Below are 24,188 nucleotides of genomic sequence, written 5' to 3' on the forward strand. Positions count from 1 at the left end.
TGGTATTTTGTGCTTATTCTTGGCAACATCTTGAAAGAAGTTTTCTTGAAGCAAGTCTCCTTTATACAGTACAGGTACAGTTTTGAGTAACACTGATTCTGGAAACTGAACAAACATATTTTTATGGGTTTCGAGGGTCAGTCTAGCAAGAGAAAGGGGATGGCCGTACAGGGTCATTTAAATATGGCCACAACTTATTCGGAAATGGTCGCAACAGTACAAAACCAATTTTTTTTCGAACAGAGGAAGCTTCAGCCTGTTCCTTTGTGCATAATTTGAAAATTCAAGTATTTCATCCATTCCCCCCCCAAAAAGAATGTGTCCTCCCTTAAGATATGTTCTGAAACTTCTCTTGCCTTCATCTGTCTCATTCTGTATCAGTGATCATACTCCCTCTCTTCTACTATAGGTGGGCCAGCGTAACGTTGCACATGACAGCTGTGCAATATGTTGTTCACACTGCAGTGGCGCATGAAACGATGTTGCCGCTGAAACAACAGCTGATTGCATGACACGTGAGTTTTTAGAAACATGATGGAAATGTTTTTAATGTCATCGTGGTGATGCACAATACAAATGAAACTGGCCGACAGTACTTTCAACACACCGATTAAGTTTACATTAAAATATATCATCACACAAAATGATACGAGATAAATCCTCTACAAAGTTCCTATTATCACGATACAGAAGAAATCGGCCGACAAGAGTCACACTTTAAATACACCAGTAAATGTTATAATAATGTACACCGGTGCTAACATTGAAGTTTTTTAGTATAGTCATCATCATCATCTTCATTTCCCGTTTCCAGCTTTCTGGGTCGGATTGTGAAACAAGGAACAAGGACCTCCATCGCTGCCTGTCTTTCCACTACTCTTCTCCTTTTTTAAGTACATCTTCTGGTTTTCCTCCCCTCTTCTCTATGCACTCTCACACTGAATCTGTCCACCTCTTTCGGAGTCTTCCTCATGGTCTCGTTCTTTTTAACTTCTCTGAAAAAGCTTTTTTCGGCACACTTTTTTCTCCCATTCTCATCATATGCCCATACCACTTTAGCTTTGTTGTTTCTATCCTGTCTTGAAGTTTCAAGATTCCTGTCCTTTTCCTTATCTCTTCATATCTAATTCTATTCTTTCTGGTCTTGCCCTTGATACCTCTTAGGAATTTCATCTCTGCTGCCTGTATTCTCCTCTTGTTTTGTTATAGTCCATGATCCAGCTGTATAAGTTAGTATGGGTTCATAATAGGTTGAATATAATACTTTCTTACATTTCTTCGGGATGTCTTGGGCTGAAGATGCCCAAAAGGGTGAAACATGTACCTAAAAAGTGTACTGTATGTAATTCATGTAGAATTTAATCACTATAAACTGTGAATTGTATTGAATAGGTGGATTCAGTAAATTTTATTTTTGAAAGAATTTTACATCTTGTTTCTACAAAATACCCCTTACACTCTGGTAGAAGCTGTTTGCTTATTGTATTCTTTTCCCAATTGCCTCAGTTATCTTTCCATCTTCTGTGATCACACTTCCCAAGTACTTGAAACTTTTAACCACTTCCAGAATTTTACCATTCAGTTTTATCTTATTACTAACACAATTTTTGTACATAGCTTTTATCATTTGCACTTCCACTCTGTTAACTTGTTTTTTCCTTAATGTGTCCCATACCAAGTGTCTGGGCACCCTGTCATAAGCTTTTTCTCAATGTCAATAAATGTCATCACTATGTCTTTTCCAAACTCCCATCTTTTCTCCATCATATGTCTTAATGTAAAGATCAGGTCAAACGTTGTTCTGCCTTTTCTAAAACCATGCTGTTCTTCTTCCATTTCACCTTCTAGCTTCCCCCTCAGTCTTCCTCCCGATACGCTCTCAAATATCTTAGCTACTTGGGAAATAAGGGTGATCCATCTGTAGTTATTCCATTCCTTTTTATCACCTTTTTTAAATATCGGGATAATTAAACCCTTTTGCCACTCTTCGTCGCCATAAGACCTATCTGTGTCAGTGCGACGTAAAGCAACTAGCAAAAAAAAAATATTCTATACAGCCACTGAAAAATCTATTAAATTTACGAAAATTTAGAAACCTTATTCTTCTTACCTTATTCACATTGGTAGAGACTCTATACCCTCCATATCACTGTCATCACTACCGTCGCCTTTGTGTCGTCGTCGTCCAGGCATATCAAACTCCTGACAGTCACAGATGATGCAATCTATTGCCGTTGCAGAGTTAATTAATGTTGCGACATGACTAACTTTCTTCCTCCACGAAGCCGCATTCACTTGAGAAATACCCTCCTGGAACAGTATTTCCACTTCAGTAATTGTAAAAGACTTGTTATTTGTACGTACGTTTCACTTCACTCTATACCAACTCAATAGGGTTGAGGTGACAGTGGTACAGCAGCAACCTAACAACCTCGTGCCCTTGTTCCTTCGCTACCTCATCGTCTACATACGTTGGTGAAACAGTTTTTTTTTTTTTTTTTAATCACCAGGGCATATAAGGCTAATTTAGTCATACCCATATGTGCTGGGATATTTCTTGCCTGCAGCCATTCCACGAACATTTCTTTATGGGCGCTCGAAGTAGGGGTCTTGTCCATTATTATGGAGTGGTAAGGTGCATTGTGCATAACAGTGACAGAAGGGCCTTTGAGCTGTTACAGGAGCTTCTTAAACCAATCTAAAAAGTGAACATGGTCTATATCTTCCTGATAATCACCGGTTTTTTTTTGACTGGAATATTAGAAGACCACCTTCCATAAAACCACAGGATGAACCTGCGTGCGCTATTATTAATCTGGCACCCCTCCCAGCCGGTTGATTACTGGAGGTTTTAGGACTGTCATCAGTTCAAGATTTAGTAATGCACTTTCCAGCATTCACCCACGTCTCATCCAACCATATTACCTTGTGGAGATCCTTACCGACAAGTTATTCAGAAAAATACTCCTTTTCAAGCAGCTATTTTTTTCCGTTCAGTTTTTTATGTTTGAAACATATGGCTTGCAGTACCAATTTTAAGGAAGTTTGACACCAGAAAAGATTTTCCTGCCCAAGGTAGACTAGTATTTTTTCCACGATAGGGTATTCCTTCCTGCTTTAATAATCGTGCATGTATCTCCGTATTGCATCAGCCTGGAAAGTATAAATTCCTGTTACAGGAGATGACTTAATTTGTTTCTTTCCCGGAGTGCTAAGAAACAAGTCTCCACTATTAGCCCTGTTTCTGCTATTGCTGAGCTCCCCAGTCCTTTTCTCCTTCAGTCCCTGGAAGCGAACACTTTTCTGAATAACAGTATGCTCTGAAAGCCCTAATGCTTGACTTGTACGTTCCACAACTTGATCCGCAGGAACAGAGGGACGGCCATACAAGCTTACAAATTCCCTCTCATAAAACTCACGAGTTTTCCGCACTAATTCACATGCCTGGCTATAAAGGGGCACTCCTCGGTGCAAAGGATTATCACTTCGTGATTCATCACTATGTTGTCATTCCTGTGACATTACACTGCACTAGTTCCAAAAAAACTTCACAATTATCTCACAAAGAAAACACCACTTTCATCAGCGCGCTAATTACACCTGATCACATGCTAGCGAAGATAAACAGCAAGAAGTCAAGGTAGTTATAGATGACACCACTGTACTAACAATATTGCCAACAACGAAATGAAAAAAGTTCATCTTTATCTTGTAGCTTGTTTAAACATAACATTTTTTAACATGCTCACGTTTTAATAAGTAAATAAAAGGTTTTACGCACTATACAAAATTAAACATGAAGTCATGTGTATAAAATGCATAACTGTATCTGACATTAAAAGTAGTGGATTGATCGTTTCAATTTTATTTTTATTTTTTATATATTATATATATATATTTGGGGGGGGGGGATGCCAACATGAACTACAACTTTCAAGTGCAACCTTGTGCTGGCCCACCTATATGTATATAAACACTCTAATATACTAGTCAAATAACTCTGCAGTTGAATAGTTTATAGACTGGCCTGTACTTTTAGAATGCTCTTAGCACTGAAGTGTTTTATTATTTTAGGAAGGTGGTATGACTTCTGAGCGTGTGTTGGTGCTCTTCACCTTCTGCGCTGACCTGGCTATCCGAGCACTCCGAGAGAAACTGCAAGCTCGCTTCTATGAGCTGACGCAGTGGAGTCAGCAGTATATTATGTCTTGGCTGAGTCCCTGGGTACAGTACCATGGTGGATGGGTGAGTATGATATTAAGGAAGAAAATATATTTAATATAGCTTTGCAAGTTCCTTGAGCAGATACAAATTTATGGTAGAAATACATAGAATGCAACCAGTGTGTGCTACAGAAGAGCTGTCTTTATAGGTAGGGACGTAACTGTTACATTCATACAGTAGACACCATCTCAACTGGACTGCTCAGGATCTGATCCGTGGTCAGACAACAAAATAGTCGGTTAACCTGACAATATTAAGATAAAGGGCGTATTCATTACAAGTTAACTGTACAGATTCATCTTTATTTAAATACTCCTCTTACGAAGTTGGCGTCAGGAAGGGCATCGAGTCGTAAAACACCCCCTGCGGATGCAGGGCGCAGGTGAAGAATATACCCACGGTGTCCCCTGCCTGTCGTAAGTGGTGACCAGGGGATGATTGTATTAGAACCATAAAACTACTTGTGATTAGTACCATCACGCTGGGAACGCCATGGGTCGCCTTTACTAGCGAGTAGTACCACTGTATTAGGTACAAAATAGGTTTGTGATTAGTAGCAGCAGAGAGTGGTTCATTGTGGGTTTCCAGTACCCATGATTAGTACCATTGTGAGAAACACCACGGGTTTGGGCATTGCCTGTGATTAGTACCACTATATGAGGAACACCACGGGAATACCGGCTCCCGTGATTAGTACACCTAGGTGAGGAACACCATGGGTTTGCGTTGCCTATGAGTGGTGCCATTATGTGAGAAACAGCATAGGTCTGCGTTACCTGTGCAACGTACAATACTTGTGAGTAGTACCATAATGTGGAACACCGTGAGTCTACGCTACTTTTGATTAGTACCGCAACATGACAAATACCATGGTTCTAATTTACTAGTGATAAGTACCATTATGAGGGGCCGTTGACCTGGATTTTGGACCCCTTTAAACAACATGCATCCTTGATATAGGATTGTGCTTTAGAAGCAGTCCCTTTATCAGTAATACTATTATTTATGATATCTTAGAAGTGAAGCTTCCACGGTGTGAAGAATTATTTGATTTAATTTCCGGGTTGAACCGTGTTGTACTTGTACGCACATCACGTACAGTTTGCCGACGTTTCAAATACATTGCAGTATTCTTTGTCAAGGCGACTGAAATACCCCTACTCGATCCGAGGTAATCAGTCTCCCAGGCAGAAATTACACTATTAGAGTGGCCTTGATCTTGGCCTTTTATATCCTAGCCTTTCTGGCTGACGTAAGCCCTGGCTGTCTTGCGAGAATTCTGGAGGGTATGCATCACAGCCAGGTAGTGGGGACTTGCCCGCGCTGTTATGTAATGGGGTTGCGGCCCGTGTGTTTATGTTGTGGTCTGTATGTCTTAAACTATGAATGATAGGTATCCAAGAATTACTGATTTTATAACCTTCTTCTAAATTTATGTTGTTCGGATGTTTCTTGATTTCGATAGCCTCGCGGATTTTCCTTTCCAGATTCCAAGGGATAGCTGCTAGGATCTTAGTCTTGTCAAATGATATTCCGTGCCTAGTTTCGTAGGAATGCTTGGCTACTGCTGAAATATCTGTGTTTTGGTTCTTTCAGCAGTAGCCAAGCATTCCTACGAAACTAGGCACGGTATATCATTTGACAAGACCAAGATCCTAGCAGCTATCCCTTGGAATCTGGAAAGGAAAATCCGCGAGGCTATTGAAATCAAGAAACATCTGAACAACATAAATTTAGAAGAAGGTTATAAAATCAGTAATTCTTGGATGCCTATCATTCATAGTTTAAGACATGCAGACCACAACATAAACACACGGGCCGCAACCCCATTACATAACAGCGCGGGCAGGTCCCCACTACCTGCCTGTGACGCATACCCTCCAGAATTCTCACGAGACAGCCAGGGCTTACGTCAGCCAGAAAGGCTAGGATATAAAAGGCCAAGATGAAGGCCACTCTAGTAGTGTAATTTCTGCCTGGGAGACTGATTACCTCGGATCGAGTAGGGGTATTTCAGTCGCCTTGACAAAGAATACTGCAATGTATTCGAAACGTCGGCGAACTGTACGTGATGTGCGTACAAGTACAACATGGTTCAACCCGGAAATTAAATCAAATAATTATTTATGATAGTTTCTGGGTCAGATCCAATGATTGTTTTAAATTCATATCCATCCATCCATTCATTCTTAATCATATTTTTTTATTCTGGTCAGTGGATAATTTTGAACTTTTAAATTGTCATTACATTTCGTACCATTAGGGGCCGATGAATAATATTATCGATATTCAAGAAAGGAAATGGGAAGATATGTGGTAACTACTGAGGAATCGCAATCATCCCACATGTTGCCAAAGTAATGGAAAGAATACTAGAAAAAAGAATTAGAGTAAAGGCAGAAAGCAAAATAGAAGAAAAACAGTTTGGATTTAGAGGAGGCAGGTCAACAGTGGAACCCATTTTCATCCTGAGACAAAATATGAAAAAAAGTTGGGAATATGGGAAGGATATTGATAATGACCTTTATCGATTTGGAGAAGGCTTATGATAGCATCCCTACAACAAAAGTTTGGGAATGCCTAATAAACAAAGGAATTGGACAAGGAATTCAGAAACATGATAAATGCAATGTACAAAGATTGCTACAGTAGTGTGACGACTACAGTTGGGACATCGGAATGGTTTAGAATTGAGAATGGACTAAAACAAGGAAGTGTGTTGTCACCCTTACTGTTCTTAATGGTGATGGATGACATCATGAAGGCAGCAATGAAAGATTACAGTAGGAAGAAGATGAAGGTGATGTTTGCAGATGATGTGGTGATTTGGGGTGAGGATGAAGTGGAGGTTCATGAACAGTTAGATGCAATAAATAAAAATATTGAAAATTGGGGATTAAAGATAAATGTGGAGAAGAGTAAAACAGTGGTGATGAGTAGAGGCGAGAAAGTAGAAAAAGGAATCAAAGTGGGAGATAAGAAATTGGAAGTAGTAAAACACTTCAATTACTTCGGAAGTGTACTGTCTGAAGGTGGAATAATAGATTTGGAAATTAACAGAAGAATACAACTGGGGAGTGCTTTCTATCAACAGGGGACTAGTATGGAACAAGGTATACCAATGAAGGCTAAAGAAGTTATGTATAAAGCTTATGTTCATATAATGACATATGCAGCAGAAACTTGGACAGTGACTCAGAGGGATGAGAACAGAGTACAAGCAGCTGAAATGAAATTCCTGAGAAGTATGGTACAAAAAACGAGGAGAGACAGAGTAAGAAATGAAGATATACGGAAAGAATTGGGAGTACAGAAATTAAAGGACAAACTGGAGCATAACAGATTGAAATGGTAAGACTACCAAGATGAGCACTGGAAGGACGGAGGACAGGGAAGAGAGGACGAGGTAGACCAAGAATGCGGTAAATGGACTTGATGAAGAGTAGCATTAGAAAACGAAAACATGGATTGGAACATCGTGTCGGAAGAAGAATGGTGGAATGACAGAACAAAAAGTGGAGAGGAATCATATTTGCTCCCACCTGGTGTCAGCTGGAAATGGGAAAATAATGATGATGATGATGATGATGATGATTTTGAGGGGCCGATGACCTAGATGTTAGGCCCCTTTAACGCATTGGAGACGGCCATATTTGAATGTGCTATCCTCCAGAAATCGCAGGATTTTTAATGGTGTGTGAAAATTTTTCACTGCCAGGGTAAGCCATGATTATAACAATTTTTGAAATGCATAGAAAGATCACACTTTCTTCTACACAAAAGTGAGTTTTAATTATCATAATAGTACAGCAATTTTAAAATATGAATTCATGAAAATATGTTTTACAAACGAAAAAATTCTGACGCAGCTATGGATGCCAGTTCGGTTAATCTTTCGAAATTTGACTTTGAGGGCACATCTACTGAAACACACTAATGCAGATTCTAACCTAATTAGTCAATTGGCACTGGTATCCTTGTTTACAACAAGGAATTTGGTTTCCTACTGGTCTTTGTTTGACGACAGGGTTGCATTGAGGTGCTGCAGGTACACAGGAAACACCCACATTTTTAGGAAGCGGTATAAAATATTATTACAGAACCCACTTCAAGGAAGCGATGTGAAACTACGTTACACTTCACACCACGCCTGAAGCACCAGAACCATCATGTTTACTTAGTGTGTCATTGTTATCCTCATCCTCATTTTCAGAAATCGTGTCTTCCATAAGAACATCCATTGTGGATTCGTTGTCGAAATTTCGTACACTTGAATTAGACATGCTAAATATTCACAAGAATTACACAAACAAACCTGCCTCTCGAACACACGCTCTTCCGGTCCGCATGTACCGTACGTACTTTTCTTCACAGCTGAGAGTCAGCGATGACGCAGCCTTAGGTTATGTAGGAACATGGCTGTGTTATCATTGCCTTGAAAGAAGAGCTCTCGACTTATGCTCATAACTAGCATATTTTATGCTGATAGAAGCATTCAACAGTTTCCTAGTGAAGTCACAGCTTGCTGGAACGGCAAATACAATTTTTTAGCTACAGTGAAATCGTGCCCGTAGATTCTCCGAGCTCCGTCAGCAGCAATGAATTACCGCGCCCGTAGTTTCTACGAGCGGCATCTCCAATGTGTTAAACAAGCATCATCATCATCATCATAATCATCAAGTGGTAAAACCTCGCTATGAAGATTCATCTCACTTTATACCCAACCCCTTAAAGAAATGGGACGTAGGTTGGACATACATTTACCTTTATTTAAATGTTCTAATGCACAACATTTCTGCTGGATTGTTAAATGGTTCCATTTCCTTTTCCTGGCACTCATTTTACAATCACTCAAATGAAACCTGCTTACTGTCCTGAATAAATCAGCAAACTGACTAAAAACACATCTGCTGTAAACAGTAAGCAACAGGAAGCAAGTCGTATTTTGTTCATGAGTGAATTGAGGTCAGGCAGTTAAGAGGGCATCCACTGTGGTAAAAATCACATAACAAAGAAATATGTATTATGTTTTTCTCTACCAGAGTAGTAGTAATAGTCTAATGTGAGGTGATGTTATGACATGTTATTTCCCAACCCTTTTTGCTCCCTTACTGATGGAGGTGTAACTTTTGAAATATTTTTTTCTTGTGTTTTAATCTACTGTGTATATTTTGTTCCCTTTCATTGGTAAGGCACAGTTTCTTTTCTTATTTACCTTCATTTACTGGCTCTATTATCACTTGTTTGCTTAGAAGACTTAGTGATGTAAATCTGCTGTCTATATAAATGGGTATTTTAGTAATTACAGTGGACCCTCGATTATCCGTTCCCGGAAACTGCGTTTTCCCGGAATAGGCGTTCAAATTACGTGGTCCCGCGAGCATCGCAATTAAATCACATTGTAAAAATCCCGCTTTATCCGTTCCTCAAAGAAACGATTTCCCGGATCAACCACCCAGAAATTTCAGTCCTATCAACGCTAAATCCTTAATCAATCGTTTTTTAATAAACTGTACCTCACGAAAGGATGGCTATGCATACTTTGGATGTTGACGTTAACGTCCCATCATTGCGATAATTAGAGCAAGTACTTAACTGGAAAAGCGATCGGCGGTGAACTTGCATAAGGAACCATCTTGGCATCACATTCGGGTGGTATTGTTTAGAGAATCTCGGAAATCATAAAGCAGAGAGTGGCCACTTACATTAAGAAAGAAAGCCATGGGAGGTTTTGGGATTGCCTGTTACTGTTTTGGTCCTAATATAAGCCTGAGAATTTCACGTTTGCATTTCAAAATGCCAAAAACTGCAGTCGTTTTATTTGCACACGTTACATTTAAATGGTTTGTATCATTTCCAACTCGTACTGACATGTGCAGCGAGCGCGCTTTCCAGATGACCTCAAGGTCATGAATAACTGTAATTTCATGACATTCTTTTTTCTTTTTCCAATTTGATTGGATTAGTGACGGGCAGAACTGAATACAAATACGTTGAATCCTCTGCTGTATTTGGTTGAATATAATGTATTCGAGAATTTTGGGAATCGATACTTACATTCGAAACCATATTTTCGAGTTCAACATAACCTTTAAAAGTCGACGTAGGCCTAATTTACACAGTACGAGATTTCCAGAAACTGACTACGAACAGTATACTGGAGACCAAATTACAATGAAAGTTCAAGAAAAGAAAGGATTTCGCCATCATGTTGGGCGCTTTTGTATCTAATGTACTTTATTTTATTAGATGACAGAATTAAAAACTACTTGTGGTCGGCTGTCATTTGGCTTGGCGTTATTAGATTTTTTGAAAAGTTTGGCTAATCAAAGTTACTGAACTGAAAGAAGTTTTCACGGGAAACTGACGAAGATTCTCCTGTAAAATTGAATATAAGTACCTATTGAGATTTTGAACCGTGTACCGGTAATTAATGTGGTTTCGCGGTCTAATGTGCCTGCCTCTCATCCAGAGGGCCTGGGTTCGATTCCGACCAGGTCAGGCAATTTTATCTGGATATAAGGGCTGGTTCCAGGTCCACTCAGCCTACGTGATTACCTTTAATTGAGGAGGTATCTAATGGTCAAATGGCGACACCGATCTAGAAAGCCAGGAATATCAGCCGAGAGGATTCGTCACACTGACCATGCGTCACCTCGTAATCTGCAGGCCTTCGGGCTGAGCAGCGGTCGCTTGACAGGCAGTCCCATTGGGGCTGTAGTTTGGTTCGGTTTAGGAGTTTTTGTAACATTATAATTATACATATTTAATTTTTGTGATGTTTAGCCAAATTGTTGATGGTTTTCATTCATTCCCGGATTTTCCATTTTCCCGTGTTGTACGTTTTATTTTCATGGTCCCTCGAAAAATGGAGAATCGAGGTTCTACTGTATAAGGAAATTGTAGTTTTCTTAAGTCATCTTAAATTTTACTTTTCCAGTTACAGGTGTGGGATGTTAATGCCCCTTTCTACGTTCCTCTATCAAACCACTTGTGTTCAGTCAGGTTCCTTATTATTATGTTGTTCTGTTGCATACGTCAGTATGAGGCAATAACACATCTTATACATCACCTCTTTGTACTTCCTTGATACTTCCTCATGTGGATCAGATTCCTTATACCCTGGTAAATATATTTCCCTGTTGTATCATTTGATTTGATCTCCATGTCCAATCCTACATCTTGCATCAGGTCATTTCCCAAGTACTTGAAACTTTCCACAATTTCAAAGTCTTGTCTGTCGATTTTTACAGTGCCTTTCTCTTCTTCTTGATGAACACCATTGTCTTGCTTTTCTCTATGCTTGTTTTCATTCCATCATTACCCGTGTACTCACTCACTGGTATGGAGAACTGGTATGGCAAAATCTACGACCACCCTTAAAAAAAAAGGGGGCTGCTGTACATAAAATGGTGCTGTGACTGGACCTGAAACATCTGTACTTTTGCCCAAATTGCCATGTGAAATGTCAGCGTAAAGATCTTGACTCAGTCAGCGACAAGGCTATTGTAGCTGCTTCATACTGGAGCATCTTGAACATTTGAGGAAAATTGGATATGATCATTGTTACTCAACATGTCCAGTTGACTTTGAACTTCCTGTCCTTCTGTTCCTTGCACCACACTGTCATCTACGTGTATAAACATCACCACCTTCATCTCCCTCTCCCTGTATTTATCCTTGTGCAATTGTGTAATTGTATAAATGGATGTGTATCCCCTGTCCATCCCATTGTTTACTTTTTTAAATTTATTAATAGTGAAAATTAACTTTTCAGGCAGTTGTCTTGGAGCACTCTGTTAGTGAAGTCTATAAAGCAGCAGTTATTGGAATGTGCTTCATGGGTATGATTGCATTCTGGGTGTACATACGTAACAACTGTCGCTGAAGCCTTCATGACCTGTTCCGATTACAAAGCCTAATTTACATGTTTCTATAAGCAGAGAAAAAGAGGATATATATGGATGATCATGAATCAGTGCTTTACATGTAATACAAAGATGAAACTGCCAAACTGTCATAATTCATGGCATCAAGAATGTATATTTTTATATTTTTCTTTTTTAAAACTATTTTTTTCACATTCTACCTTTATAACAATCTATTTATACAATTTTTACCAGTTATTTTGTAGTTATATTCTTTGGGAAAGATAATTATTGCATTTCTTACTGTACTTACAAGTTCCATACGGTACATTGAAAACAAATTCCATTGTAGCAGTAGAACTACAATGGTAATAGGTAGATCTATAATAATTTTCTCTCTTATAAAAGGAGATTAGGAAATATAACATGTCAAATATCTAACAAATACAACATTTCAAAACATACACAGTGACTGATATTGCAACCTAAGTTTCCTAGAATAAGTATTACAGTATTAGATATCTTCTGTGATTATATTTTTACATCCACTGTGATTTATTTTAAGTTTTATACTGTATGTAGTCTACAGAGGTTTAGAAAGCTTTGAATTTTATAGGATAATCTACATCGAAGCTGTGAACATAATAATGTACACATCGAGTATGTACAGTATACTAGTTTTATTAGTAAAAGCTTATCTAAGTATGATAGGGAATAAGATAGTGTCTAGTTTGAAATGAAACAACATTTTTGAGCTATTGCCATTTTTTTCCTAAGGAGGTGAATACCTTATCGTGATTTCTAGTCTGTTTTTTTAATACTGTAGATTTAAAATAGAAATTATATATTATTAGCAACAATATTCATAATCCATGTTACTACTGTGAAAATGTAAATCGACTGGAATTTATTGATTATAAATGTATAGTTAGTAGCAAATTTTGCACTTAAGGTGTGGGCTTAAAACTAGTTAATGTTTTAAACTGAAAAACATATTTTTGCCTGAAAATAAGGAAAATGGATCAAACAAGTGTTCAAATTAATATAAATCATGAGAGGAAGCTAGCTCCTTATCTTTCATGTATGCTAACCTTTCTTCTTATTTTCAACTTTTCAAGATTGTTTTTATTTAGTCCATTGTTTTATTACTTACAAATATTACTTTTTTATTTACATTTCTCTTGCCATGGTGGTTCACCGATCTGGAGATGGACTGTTGTCAAGTTCTCCCGACTTCTACTGCTGTGATAGGAAGGTTTTTGTCATGCAGCAGGTGTTCAGAATGACAGCCTTCAGTATGTGTGAAAGTGTATAGATGTCCAGATCCTGCAGGTTTTGTTACAACTTATTGTTGCCAAGTTCATTTCCCACAGTTTTCATACTTCTGCTACAAGATCTGTGTACTTTTCAATCTTCTGGACATAGGCCTGGTGGACATTGTGATCTGATAGGACTATCACTTCCAGCAGATCAGTCTGTCTGCAGAGATTGGTTCCAGTACAGCTTGAAACCTTTTGTTTTCAAGCACACCAGATGGTCTGTCTCATAATATGGGATTTTCTCATCCATAAGTCCAGACTTGATTTCCCAGCTCTTGGTGCACAATTTTTGGTACATCACGCCAGTGAGTATATTCTTTACCTTACAGTACATGCACCCTTAATATGCTCTACTGTGTCAGCTGTTTCTCCGCATCTCCCATCTGGCATTCATTTCTTCCTTTAACATATACTTGAGTTACAAGGGCTGCTGACTCTATCCTGGATTGCTGTCAACCCTTCTGTTTCTCTGTGGAGGTAGCAGTGTTTCAGCCTTGCAGTAGATTTCAGTCTGTCAACAGATGGTTGTCTAAGATGGTGAGGATATGAACCATGGAGTTCTTTCTGCTTCCAGGCATGCTGTAGTTCTGTGCTGATGAATTTTGGAGGAGGAGTTGACATGCTTTTAAGATTGAATGGAATTAACTCCTCATGAGCACAACAGAAAGCTGGGATTAGATTTTGATCTCGCTTTGAATGGAAGTTTTCTGTCTGATCATGGCATATCTTCCTGAGGTTGAGTATTCCTCTTCCTCCATTTTGATGTGGGAAGTTCATTTGCTCAGTTGCAGGATTAGGATGAAGTATTCTGTTTTTTTGTCAGACATTGCCTCTCCAAGTCCACTCAGTTTGTTTCAGACCATTTAATGACACCAAATGAATAGATGAGAACAGGGGTTGTTAAAAGGTTAATTGCCTTTACTTCTTATTATTCATTTAGGTGAAAAATATTTCATTGATTTGCCTGTGATATTTGAAGTTTTAGTTTGTGTTAAGTGAAACCAATGTACTTTAAGTATGAATTTTTATTGAGCTTTATTATTATTTATTTTTTTATTTATTTATTTATTTATTTATTTAGGTGAGAAAATATTTCATTGATGTGCCTGTGATATTTGGAGTTTTAGTTTGTGTTAAGTGGAACCAGTGTACAGTACTTTAAATATGCATTTTTATTGAGGTTAAGTTGTATATTATTTTGAATATTGTATACATTTACAGTCTGTACTTGTATAATGCATTTTAAATGTAACATATTTCTTAATCCATTCTGTGTGAGAGGTTCTCATCCTTTTTTAAGATTGTGAGCATCACCCACATGCAGTATTATATATGCAAGCACCATAAAATCAAATAGCATAATAAATTTTTAAAACACTCACTAGTTTAATATGATCCTTGAGTATTACTCAGAATTTAATTTATGTCTAGGGAGAAGTCGCCTATAGTTACACATATACAGTCTGGTAGAATCCACATGAACAGTCGTACTGTTTTCTTGAATAACCTTGATTTTGTAAAGATATCTACATAAATTGACAAGAGTTGTATACCGTAATAAACAAGTGTTCATTTTATTCAAAATAAACTTTCAACGTATTCAGTCGTGTTCACTACAAATACCGGTAGTACATAGATATCTACTGAATATGTTGACTGTTCGTTTCAAGTACAATGCAGTAGTGAAAATAAAGTATTCATTGAATTGGCCAACAAAGGGCAACCTACGTGCAATGTATAGTTCTGATGGCATTAGTACCAAACCTGTTGCTCACATCCTTTAACTGGCAACTGGAGTGGGACATTGATGATGATGATGATGATGATGATGATGATGATTATGATGATGATGTTTTGACAATTAGACTGGGCTCAACAGAGACTCAAGAGTGTGTGGACAAGCTGGGAGATGTTGCAGTTTGTCACTTCCTAATATTATCTAAAATGAAAACATAATTTCTTTCATTTCAGAAGTTTTTTAAATTCCCAAACACTTTTTTTTTTTTTTCCAGATCACCAGAAATCATTTAAATCTTACTAGTCCAAGATCGAGATACACTTGACAGTGAGGACCGTTGTTGCGACCAAGGTCGAGCATCATTCGACATTTATTTTGACAGCCATTGTTTAGTAATTCATTGAGCTGCTGTAATCTTTTTTTGACTGAGTGAACTTTGTGCAGTTCCCAGAGCAACTATTTGGATAGAAAGGACTGTTTCGTTATTTCTGTGGAAATAATACAAAAAACTGTTGACCGTGTGTTGGCACATTTTTGCTGCTCATCTTTGCTTGTAGTGGAGGATAGTGTTGAGTGTGGTGTGTGATTTGCAGGAATGTTGGAGACAGTCCCCTGGCCAGGAGAAATATCGCTTTTCATTTCCCCTTGTCCAGCTCCTGCCAGGTTGAAATGTTGATGGTACTTCTCCACTGTTGCTTCTCCTTTCACCACTCCTCTTCAGTAATTGTATTCCATTCGTGGATCCTCCAAATCGGAGAGGTGGGGAGAGAAAGTTAATTACTTCATGTTATAAACTAGCATACTGTTCTGTGCATAATGTACCCCCTCATCATTTTGAAGGATCCACAATGCTCCATTCGCTTCTCCCCTGCTTCCCCTCCCCTCTCCATGGAACAGTATGCTACGCCTTAAAAACGTTACGTTAGCCTGTCCATGACTACAGTTCTGACACAGAGTTTAGGGACAATGGATCATACTTCGGCAGACTAGATAAGTACACAAGTTTTTCATTTAGTTTATATTGTATTATTTGTTAATACTTGTTCCTATTATCACCATGCCGGCTCCGCAGTGTAGGGGTAGCATGCTTGCCTCTTACCCGGAGGCCCCGGGTTCGATTCCCAGCCAGGTCAGGGATTTTTACCTGCATCTGAGGGCTGGTTCAAGGTCCACTCAGCCTATGTGATTACAATTGAGGACCTGTCTGATGGTGAGATAGTGGCCCCGGTCTAGAAAGCCAAGAATAATGGCCGAGAGGATCCGTCGTGCTGACCACACAACACCACATAATCTCCAGGCCTTTGCGCTGAGCAACGGTCGCTTGGTAGGCCATGGCCCTTCAGGGCTGTTGCGCCATGGGATTTTATCACCATACTCTCTATCTTTGACAAGTTTTACGTGTAAACAATATTGTACATATATATGCATGATTTAAGTGATTTGATAAAATCTGAGGATGTTTTTGTAGAACAAAACATGTCATTCCTTGTATAATAGTGTGTAGATGTTATAGTGCTATAATTCATATTGAAATTATGTGTTCGACAGACTGGAAAGAGTTTTTATTACAATTGTAGTCCAGTCAAGGTTAAAATCTCCAACCCGCCTGGGAATAGAACCCACGGCCCTCTGAATCAAAGATGACTACGCTGACCATTCAGCCAAGGAGCTGGACGTTCAGTATGAATGAAGATTATATAAGCATGCAGATATACTTACATCTCGGTGAAGACCATTGTTTATTCAATTTAAGAGAACAAATTTCATGTCAAGTGGAGGTGAAGGTATAGACTGTAATGTTGCAAATGAATCTTCATCTCTGACTGGAAGGGTAAACTGTGAACATATCTTGAGACATCTCTATATATAAATGGAAATCGGTTTGGAGTGATCTATATGTAAAGGTATAAAAATTAATCTTGAATTAATGAGGCACTTTGAGGCATCTTACAAACTTAAAACTTGCTACCGGAGTAGCTGATGACCTCAGAATCCCTAAAAAATTGGAATTCCCAAAAATCCCTGAGGGAGCCAGGCTGGGGGGGTTTTGAAATTTGGGGCTCGACATAAGATCACAAGTGTAAGCATTTCATTCACCGAGTGGGGGAACATTCTTTCCTGAAAGGGACGCCCCCTCCGAATAAGATGGCGGCACAATTTGCCAGGCGAGCTAGAAAATTAAAATTTGGCAGAATGATAGCTTTTAGGCTGTAAACGACATAAAAATCCAAGATGTTCAAATATTTAACTTTTTACCCCCCAAAAAATATCTAAATATCGAGGCAATTTTAACGACGGTGCAGACGTTCATTTCGAGGTGATTTGTGGCTAAACGGTGTCATATCACAAAACAGATAGCACAATTGCAGCTCAATTTGGAGAGATCTACAACTTTGGTCCAATGACCTTTTGTCATATCTCGATCGCTTGTATGTTAAATAGAACTGCATTTCTCGATTTTAGATCAATTTTGTACGTTTTAAATGTGTTTTTTTTTAGTTTGAAAGATAGAAACATCAAAATCGGTATGCGCATTGGCACGATCAGTGGCCATATGCTGGCCATATTTAATGATTCCAGCTACCACATAAGTATGCGAAAACTAAAGAAATGTGTGAAAACTGTACCCAAATAGTCACCCTATTAACTCAGAGATACAAGAATATATCATAGGACCAACAATGTAGAACACTAAAAAAAGGAATTTTATGGGGCAATCTGTTTGTCGATATGGTGTACCGTTTAGGATCAATTAATCACGAAGATCTGCAATAATACATGTACATACACTTTCGTACATCTATGTATATAAGTTACATTGAAGTCTATTTATAGCGGTCTGAAAGTGGCGGTGTGGGGGGGGGGGTTGCCATTACACTTAAAACTGTACAAATTGATAGCACTGTCAGTAGGAGAGGTGTCTGTAATTGTAATCAAAACCACGCACATCAGCTGTGACTGGCTGTAGGAAAGGGGGCCTGCCATTATAACAAACTCCCCAATTCCACCCTAACTGGCATTAGTAAAAGTGACCTGCCATTGAAATGAAAAATTTCCATCTGGATTTGACTGGCAGAAGGTGAGGGCACATGTCATTTTGGTCAAAATTCCCCTACCTAAATGTGTTTCGCAGTAGGCAAAGGTGCCAGACATTATAAACAAAATTCACCAACTAGATTATGACTGTCAGTAGGCAAGGTGGCCTGCTATTATAGTTGAAACTCCCCAATTTGACTGTGGCTGGCAGTAGGAAAGATAACCTGCCGTTACAAATACTCCCAAACTTGACTGTGACCGGCAGTAGTAAAGTGTGCCTCTCATTATAATGAAGACTCCCCAATTTGATCATTACTTGTAGTACGCAAGGGGGCCTGCTATTATAATGAAAGCACCCCAACTTGATTGTTACTGGCACAATGCAAACAGGCCTGCCATTATAATCAAAACTCCAAATCTCAAACGTGACTGACAGTAGGAAAGTGTTCCTGCCATTATAATCAAAACTCCCCACCCCAGTTGTGACTAGCATTAGGGAAAGTGCTTCCCATTATAATGATAACTCAACTGAAATGAATCTAGAAGTAGGAAAGGGGTCTGCCATTATACTTAAAACTCCCCAACTCAATTGTGAATGGCAGTAGAAAAGTGGGCCTATCATTATCACAACTCTACAACTCGCACCTTATATGGGAAAAACATATGGGGACCACCCCATGATGTTTCTCAGATAATGCTTAGACACATGCAATTTAATAAAATCTTACAGCGTGTACAGTAATTGACGTAGAAATCTGTATACAATATAGAATACCATTGCAAAGCACAAGTACATTTGCTAGTATCAGATTAAATAGTAAATATCATTGTTCATTCTGTGTACAGCTCCTTGCCTGAATGGTCAGTTTACTGGCCTTCAGTGTAGAGAGCTTCAGGTTTGATTCGTGGCCAGGCTAGGGATTTTAACTGTGTATGGTTCGCTGATGAGTACACATCTTCACATACGCACAATACATCACATTACCAATCACCACACAAACATACAATAGTGATTACGACCCGCCACGTAGGGTTTGTGTCAGGAAGGCCATGTGGGCCATAAACTGGATAAAATCTACACTAAGTGCTCTGACCCCAAAAGGCTGTGAAAAAAATTGGGAGGAAGAAGTTCATTGTTCATTCTATACATCATCTTCAAAGTTCCAATCAGTTTTTATCCCTTTCTTACCTATGATGATAATGCAAAACTAATTTGGACCAGACTGCAGAGGGTTAAAGAGCAACTAATTAAAGATGCCTGTTGTAAATTATTATTTGCATTTATATTTTATTAGCATTTTAAAATGATTTTCTTATATATCTTCATCGCAATCATATTTACCTTTTACCTGTATACTGTGTAGCCTAAAGTCTCCAGACAGCCCATAGAATGCACTGTGTGTGACTTCCAACTATGCTGATATAGATGTTGATTCCCATAGGGAACTTAAAATATTTGTGGGCCTGAGAAACATCATAGTGCATTGGCACTGCTGGTGGCTTCAGGTAGCCTATGCAGTGGCCTCCACAGTATGCACTAGCCTTGTGTCTTGGGAGGTGTGCTAAAGTCCCAACTGACGAGCCCAACTTAGCACACGAGGGCAAAACGCAGGCAACCAAGAATGAGTTAGCTGGAAAATTTATAATGTCCAATAACGGACCATTATATTGGTATTCCAACTATGCGTCGAAGGTTATATAAGTGCAGGTACATTGCACCAACATTATAGACTTGTTTTCTCTCAAAATGAGTCAAGGTGGAGAATGATTGGAGCATGATTGTAGGAGCATACAAGTTTGGACATCCCATTAGAGAGATTTCACAGGAGTTAAATGTGCCAAATTCCACTGTAAGTGATGTTAATGTGAAGTGGAAATATTGGGGAAGCACTGAACCCAACCATTATTCTGGTAGGCCTAAGAAATTAATTAATAGGAACCTCCAAACTCTAAAGCTTACTGTAGGAATCTGTCGTCGGACTTCTTTCTCAGAAGACTTCATTGCAGGTCAGTGACAGAATGATCCATCAGGAAGTAATAGGACTCAGCTTTCAGGATCATGCTGCTGTCTGGAAGCCACTGATCACATGACCAAATGCACAATATCGCTTAGAGTCGTGCAAACACCATTATTGATCACTGGAGCGATATTGTGCATTTGGTGGAAGGTTTTCCACTAAGTTCAGATACACTGAAGGTGGATTTTTTTTCCAGACTTCCTGAAGCACGGTGAAATAGTTGTTGCGAGGTTGTTCGGCAAATTAATCTGGCATGCAAATGACATTTTATATTGTCCCAAAGATGTTTGATGGCTTCAGGTCAGGGTTTTGAGCAGGCCAATCCAGCACACCCACCTAATTTTCTTCAAACCACGATGCAAGGGGTCCTTGCTTTGTGGACAGGAGCATAATCATGTTGGTACAGAAAATGTCCAATTCCAAACTGTTGCCGCAATGTGGACAGCATGCCATTATCTAAAACGTTTTCATAAACACCTGTGCTCATTGTTCGACTGACCAGGACTGATTGCCCGAGCCAAACCAGGAAAAACAGACTTTTATTTTCTAGCATCTGATTGAATTTCAGAAAGGCTGTTCCTACATAAATTTATAGAAAAATGTAATCGTAGCTGAAAATATGTTCTAATGATTCATGCGTGGTTAAGGTAGATAACGCTGTTTGAATTAGGAAACTGAAACATTTCCTACAGTAGCCTACCACAGTATTACAGTTTTTAAGAATAAAATTGAACATACACATTCACATATATCAATTTTAGAAAATAATAGTTACCCTTGAACTCCACAGTGGTTCTTCTTTAGGGAACTTCATGTTCTCCCTCCTTCTTGCAGTAGAACCTGCAGTCGTCTGTACAGGGTCTTCATGATGGAGCATTGACTGGCAGAATAGTGCTTTATCTCTTGGAGACCCTCCTTGATCTCTCTCTGCCAGTCTTCCACCTTCTTCTGATTGTCTATCTTCACCTCCATCATCATCTGACCTCCTTCCATCTTCTTCATTTTCTTCCATTTTCTTTTGGCCCTATTCCATTTTCATCATCATCTCGAAGAGATCTGGATTCATGGCTAAATAGTTGTTATTATTATTATTTATTTTCCACTAATTGTAGTTACAATTTAGGGATGGTGAATGGAGAAAGGGCATAGCCCCACATACACAAAAGTGCCTCCATCACCACTTAAAATTATAATATACAAATATACAATTATATTCTACATGGTGTTCTTATATACAGTTACCGTATTTACATAGGCATATTTATATAATACTCACAAGACCTGTTCAACATTCAAGTCATTCGACACACCCACACCCACCCACCCACCCACCCACCCACACACACACACACAGTCTCTCTCTCTCTCTCTCTCTCTCTCTCTCTCTCTCTCTCTCTCTCAACCCCACATATATTTTAGCTAGGCCGGCTCACTCATACCCATTTACCGTCTCAATCACTCGGGACCCCACAACTTTCATCCATCCTCCCACTCATACTGAACATTCTCACAGTAGATAAATTATGTTTTGTGCAGAGGGTTTCGTTATATATACGTCCTTTTTACGTCTTTACAAAATTTTTCTGCAGGTAGTTCTTTTATCTGCGGTGGGAGTTCATTCCACAACCGAGCAGAACGACTAAAGAAGCCACTTTGATATGATGCTGTTCTTGCAAATGGAGGGAAAAGGGACACACCTCGACCTCTTTGAGCGGAACGATAGTTCAGCTGTAAGCAGTTGAAAGGGTTTATATGAATGTTACGTGCGAGGGATTTTCTCAGGAAAGTAATATCTCTTTGTTTATAGAGGGATGTTATGGAGGGCAGTGACCTGGCTGTATTTAAATGACCGTGTTGAGTAATTAGTCGTTCTGCTCGGCGTTGAACTCTCTCTAGTTTCGTCATGTTCTCCACTGTAGTAGGGTGCCAGGAAGGAAGCCCGTACAACAGTATTGGCCACACTAATGACAAATAGGCTGTCTGAACGGCTTTCTTCCTGGCTCCCAGTAGAAATCTGCGAATGAATCCCAGGACTCTGTATGCTTTGCACCTTATTTCCTCAACATGCTTGTTCCATTTTAAATTGCTGCAGATGTGAATGCCAAGCAATTTTATTGAGGTACAAGGCATCAGGTTTTTACCACACAGTGAAATTTCGTGTTGTAACTGTGATCTTGCTCTAGTAAAGCGGGTATATTTACATTTCTGTACATTTATACACATTCTATTTATGTTGCACCACAGAACCACGTTATCGAGATCTGACTGTAACTTATTTACGTCGTTCTCATTGCGAATGGCTCTGTAAATGATGGTGTCATCAGCGTACTGTGCCATAGAAGACGATACACAACCTGGCAGATCCAGCGTAAATATTGTGTACAACAGCGGCCCTGTCACATTACCTTGAATCACACCCGAGGTGACTGAGGTTTGTTTTGACCTGGCCCCACTGAACACAACGCTCTGCGTCCGACCTACCAGGAATGATCGAAACCATGCCTGCAGGTTACCTTGAATGCCATACTTGTTAAGTTTTAACAACAGTCGTTGATGAGGTACCTGATCAAAGGCCTTACTCCAGTCGAGAGTTATGCAGTCCACTTGGGATATATTAGACTGGTCCAGGGAATGTTGCCACTCATCAATTACTGTTGTTAAAAGTGTAGTCCAGGATTTTCTAGGGAGGAATCCATGTTGGTTGTTATTCAACAGGTTTCTCTCATTCAGAAAATCCAGCACATGTTTAACAATTAGGCGTTCCATGCATTTACATAAGCCAGATGTAATAGAGACTGGGCGATAGTTGTCTACATTTTCCCTGTCACCATCTTTGAATACGGGAACGACATTTGCTTTCTTCCATTCTTCTGGAACAGTCCCACTGTTCATTGAAATGTTAAATATTGCACAGAGAGAAGGTGCTAATGCTTCTGCACAGCGATGGAGAATTCTGGCCGGCACGTTGTCTGGGCCGTTCGCAGCATGAGGTCTAGTTCTCCGAAGACTTGTTACGACCTCGTTAGCAGTGAAGTACAAGCTAGTTAGGGGCAGAAAGGGAGGGGTTGACCTTGGAGTGAACATGTCTTCATCCTTGTCAGCAGTGGAGAAGTTATTTTTAAATTTACTATTGAATGTGTCTGCTATTTCTTGGGGAGAGGAAACTGATAGTCCGTTGTACTTGAAGACGGATAGAGCACTTTTGCCACTTTTGTTTCTAATGAAAGCCCATAGCTCTTTACTATTGGAACTAAGGCTGTGGATATATGAACTGTAGGCATCACGGATTAATGATTTGAGTTTGTTCCTAGCCAGTCTGTACTTCTCCCACCTACTGTCACTTGGGTTTTCCTTCCATTTCCTGTATAAACAATTTCTCTTTCGAATACCTGATGTTATCTCTTTATTGATCCATGGCGTTTTTCGCTTATTAGAGATAGAAACTTTCGGCACAACTTGATCGACACATTCAAAAAATACTTTTTTCCAGTTTTCCCAGATCTCGTTGATATTTATATCGCCGGTGAAGAACGCGAGGGGAATAGGAAGACTTTTTGATAGAAGAGAGGAAAGATCGTTCCAGTTGGTGCGTAAAAAATTATATATTGTTCTGGAGTGGAGTTTTGGGGAGGGTTTTCTGTAGCTCAAAGTTGTAATTATGGCTTGGTGATCACAAAATCCAGGTATTACGTCCAGAAACTGGACGGATGATGGAGAGTTAGTAAGGAACAGGTCTAGTGTGGAGCGGGAATTTTGAGTAATACGAGTCGCTTCGAACACTAACTGATGGAGGAAAATGTCGTAGAAGGTGGAGAGAAAACTATTAGCAAGAGGATTGTTTGGTACTGGGGCGGCATTTCTAGACCAAGTAATTTCAAGATTGAAGTTACCAGCAATATAAATTGCATCATAATTATTCTGTACTTGTTGCACACGATCCAGAGAGGAGAGCAAGGCATCGTTCATTGTTTGTGAGGACTTCGGT

General features: G+C 39.2%; 1 long non-coding RNA gene across 1 annotated transcript; it reads left to right on the forward strand.

The window, feature by feature from the left end:
• The first annotated feature begins 4,087 nt into the window (after nucleotides 1-4,087).
• LOC137500579 (uncharacterized) lies at nucleotides 4,088-12,556 on the forward strand. Its single transcript, XR_011018102.1, has 2 exons — nucleotides 4,088-4,245; nucleotides 12,002-12,556. It is a non-coding gene; the product is annotated as an uncharacterized lncRNA (long non-coding RNA).
• Nucleotides 12,557-24,188: the final 11,632 nt, after the last annotated feature.

The sequence above is a fragment of the Anabrus simplex genome, chromosome 4 (assembly GCF_040414725.1).
Source record: "Anabrus simplex isolate iqAnaSimp1 chromosome 4, ASM4041472v1, whole genome shotgun sequence".
Taxonomy (NCBI): domain Eukaryota; kingdom Metazoa; phylum Arthropoda; class Insecta; order Orthoptera; family Tettigoniidae; genus Anabrus; species Anabrus simplex.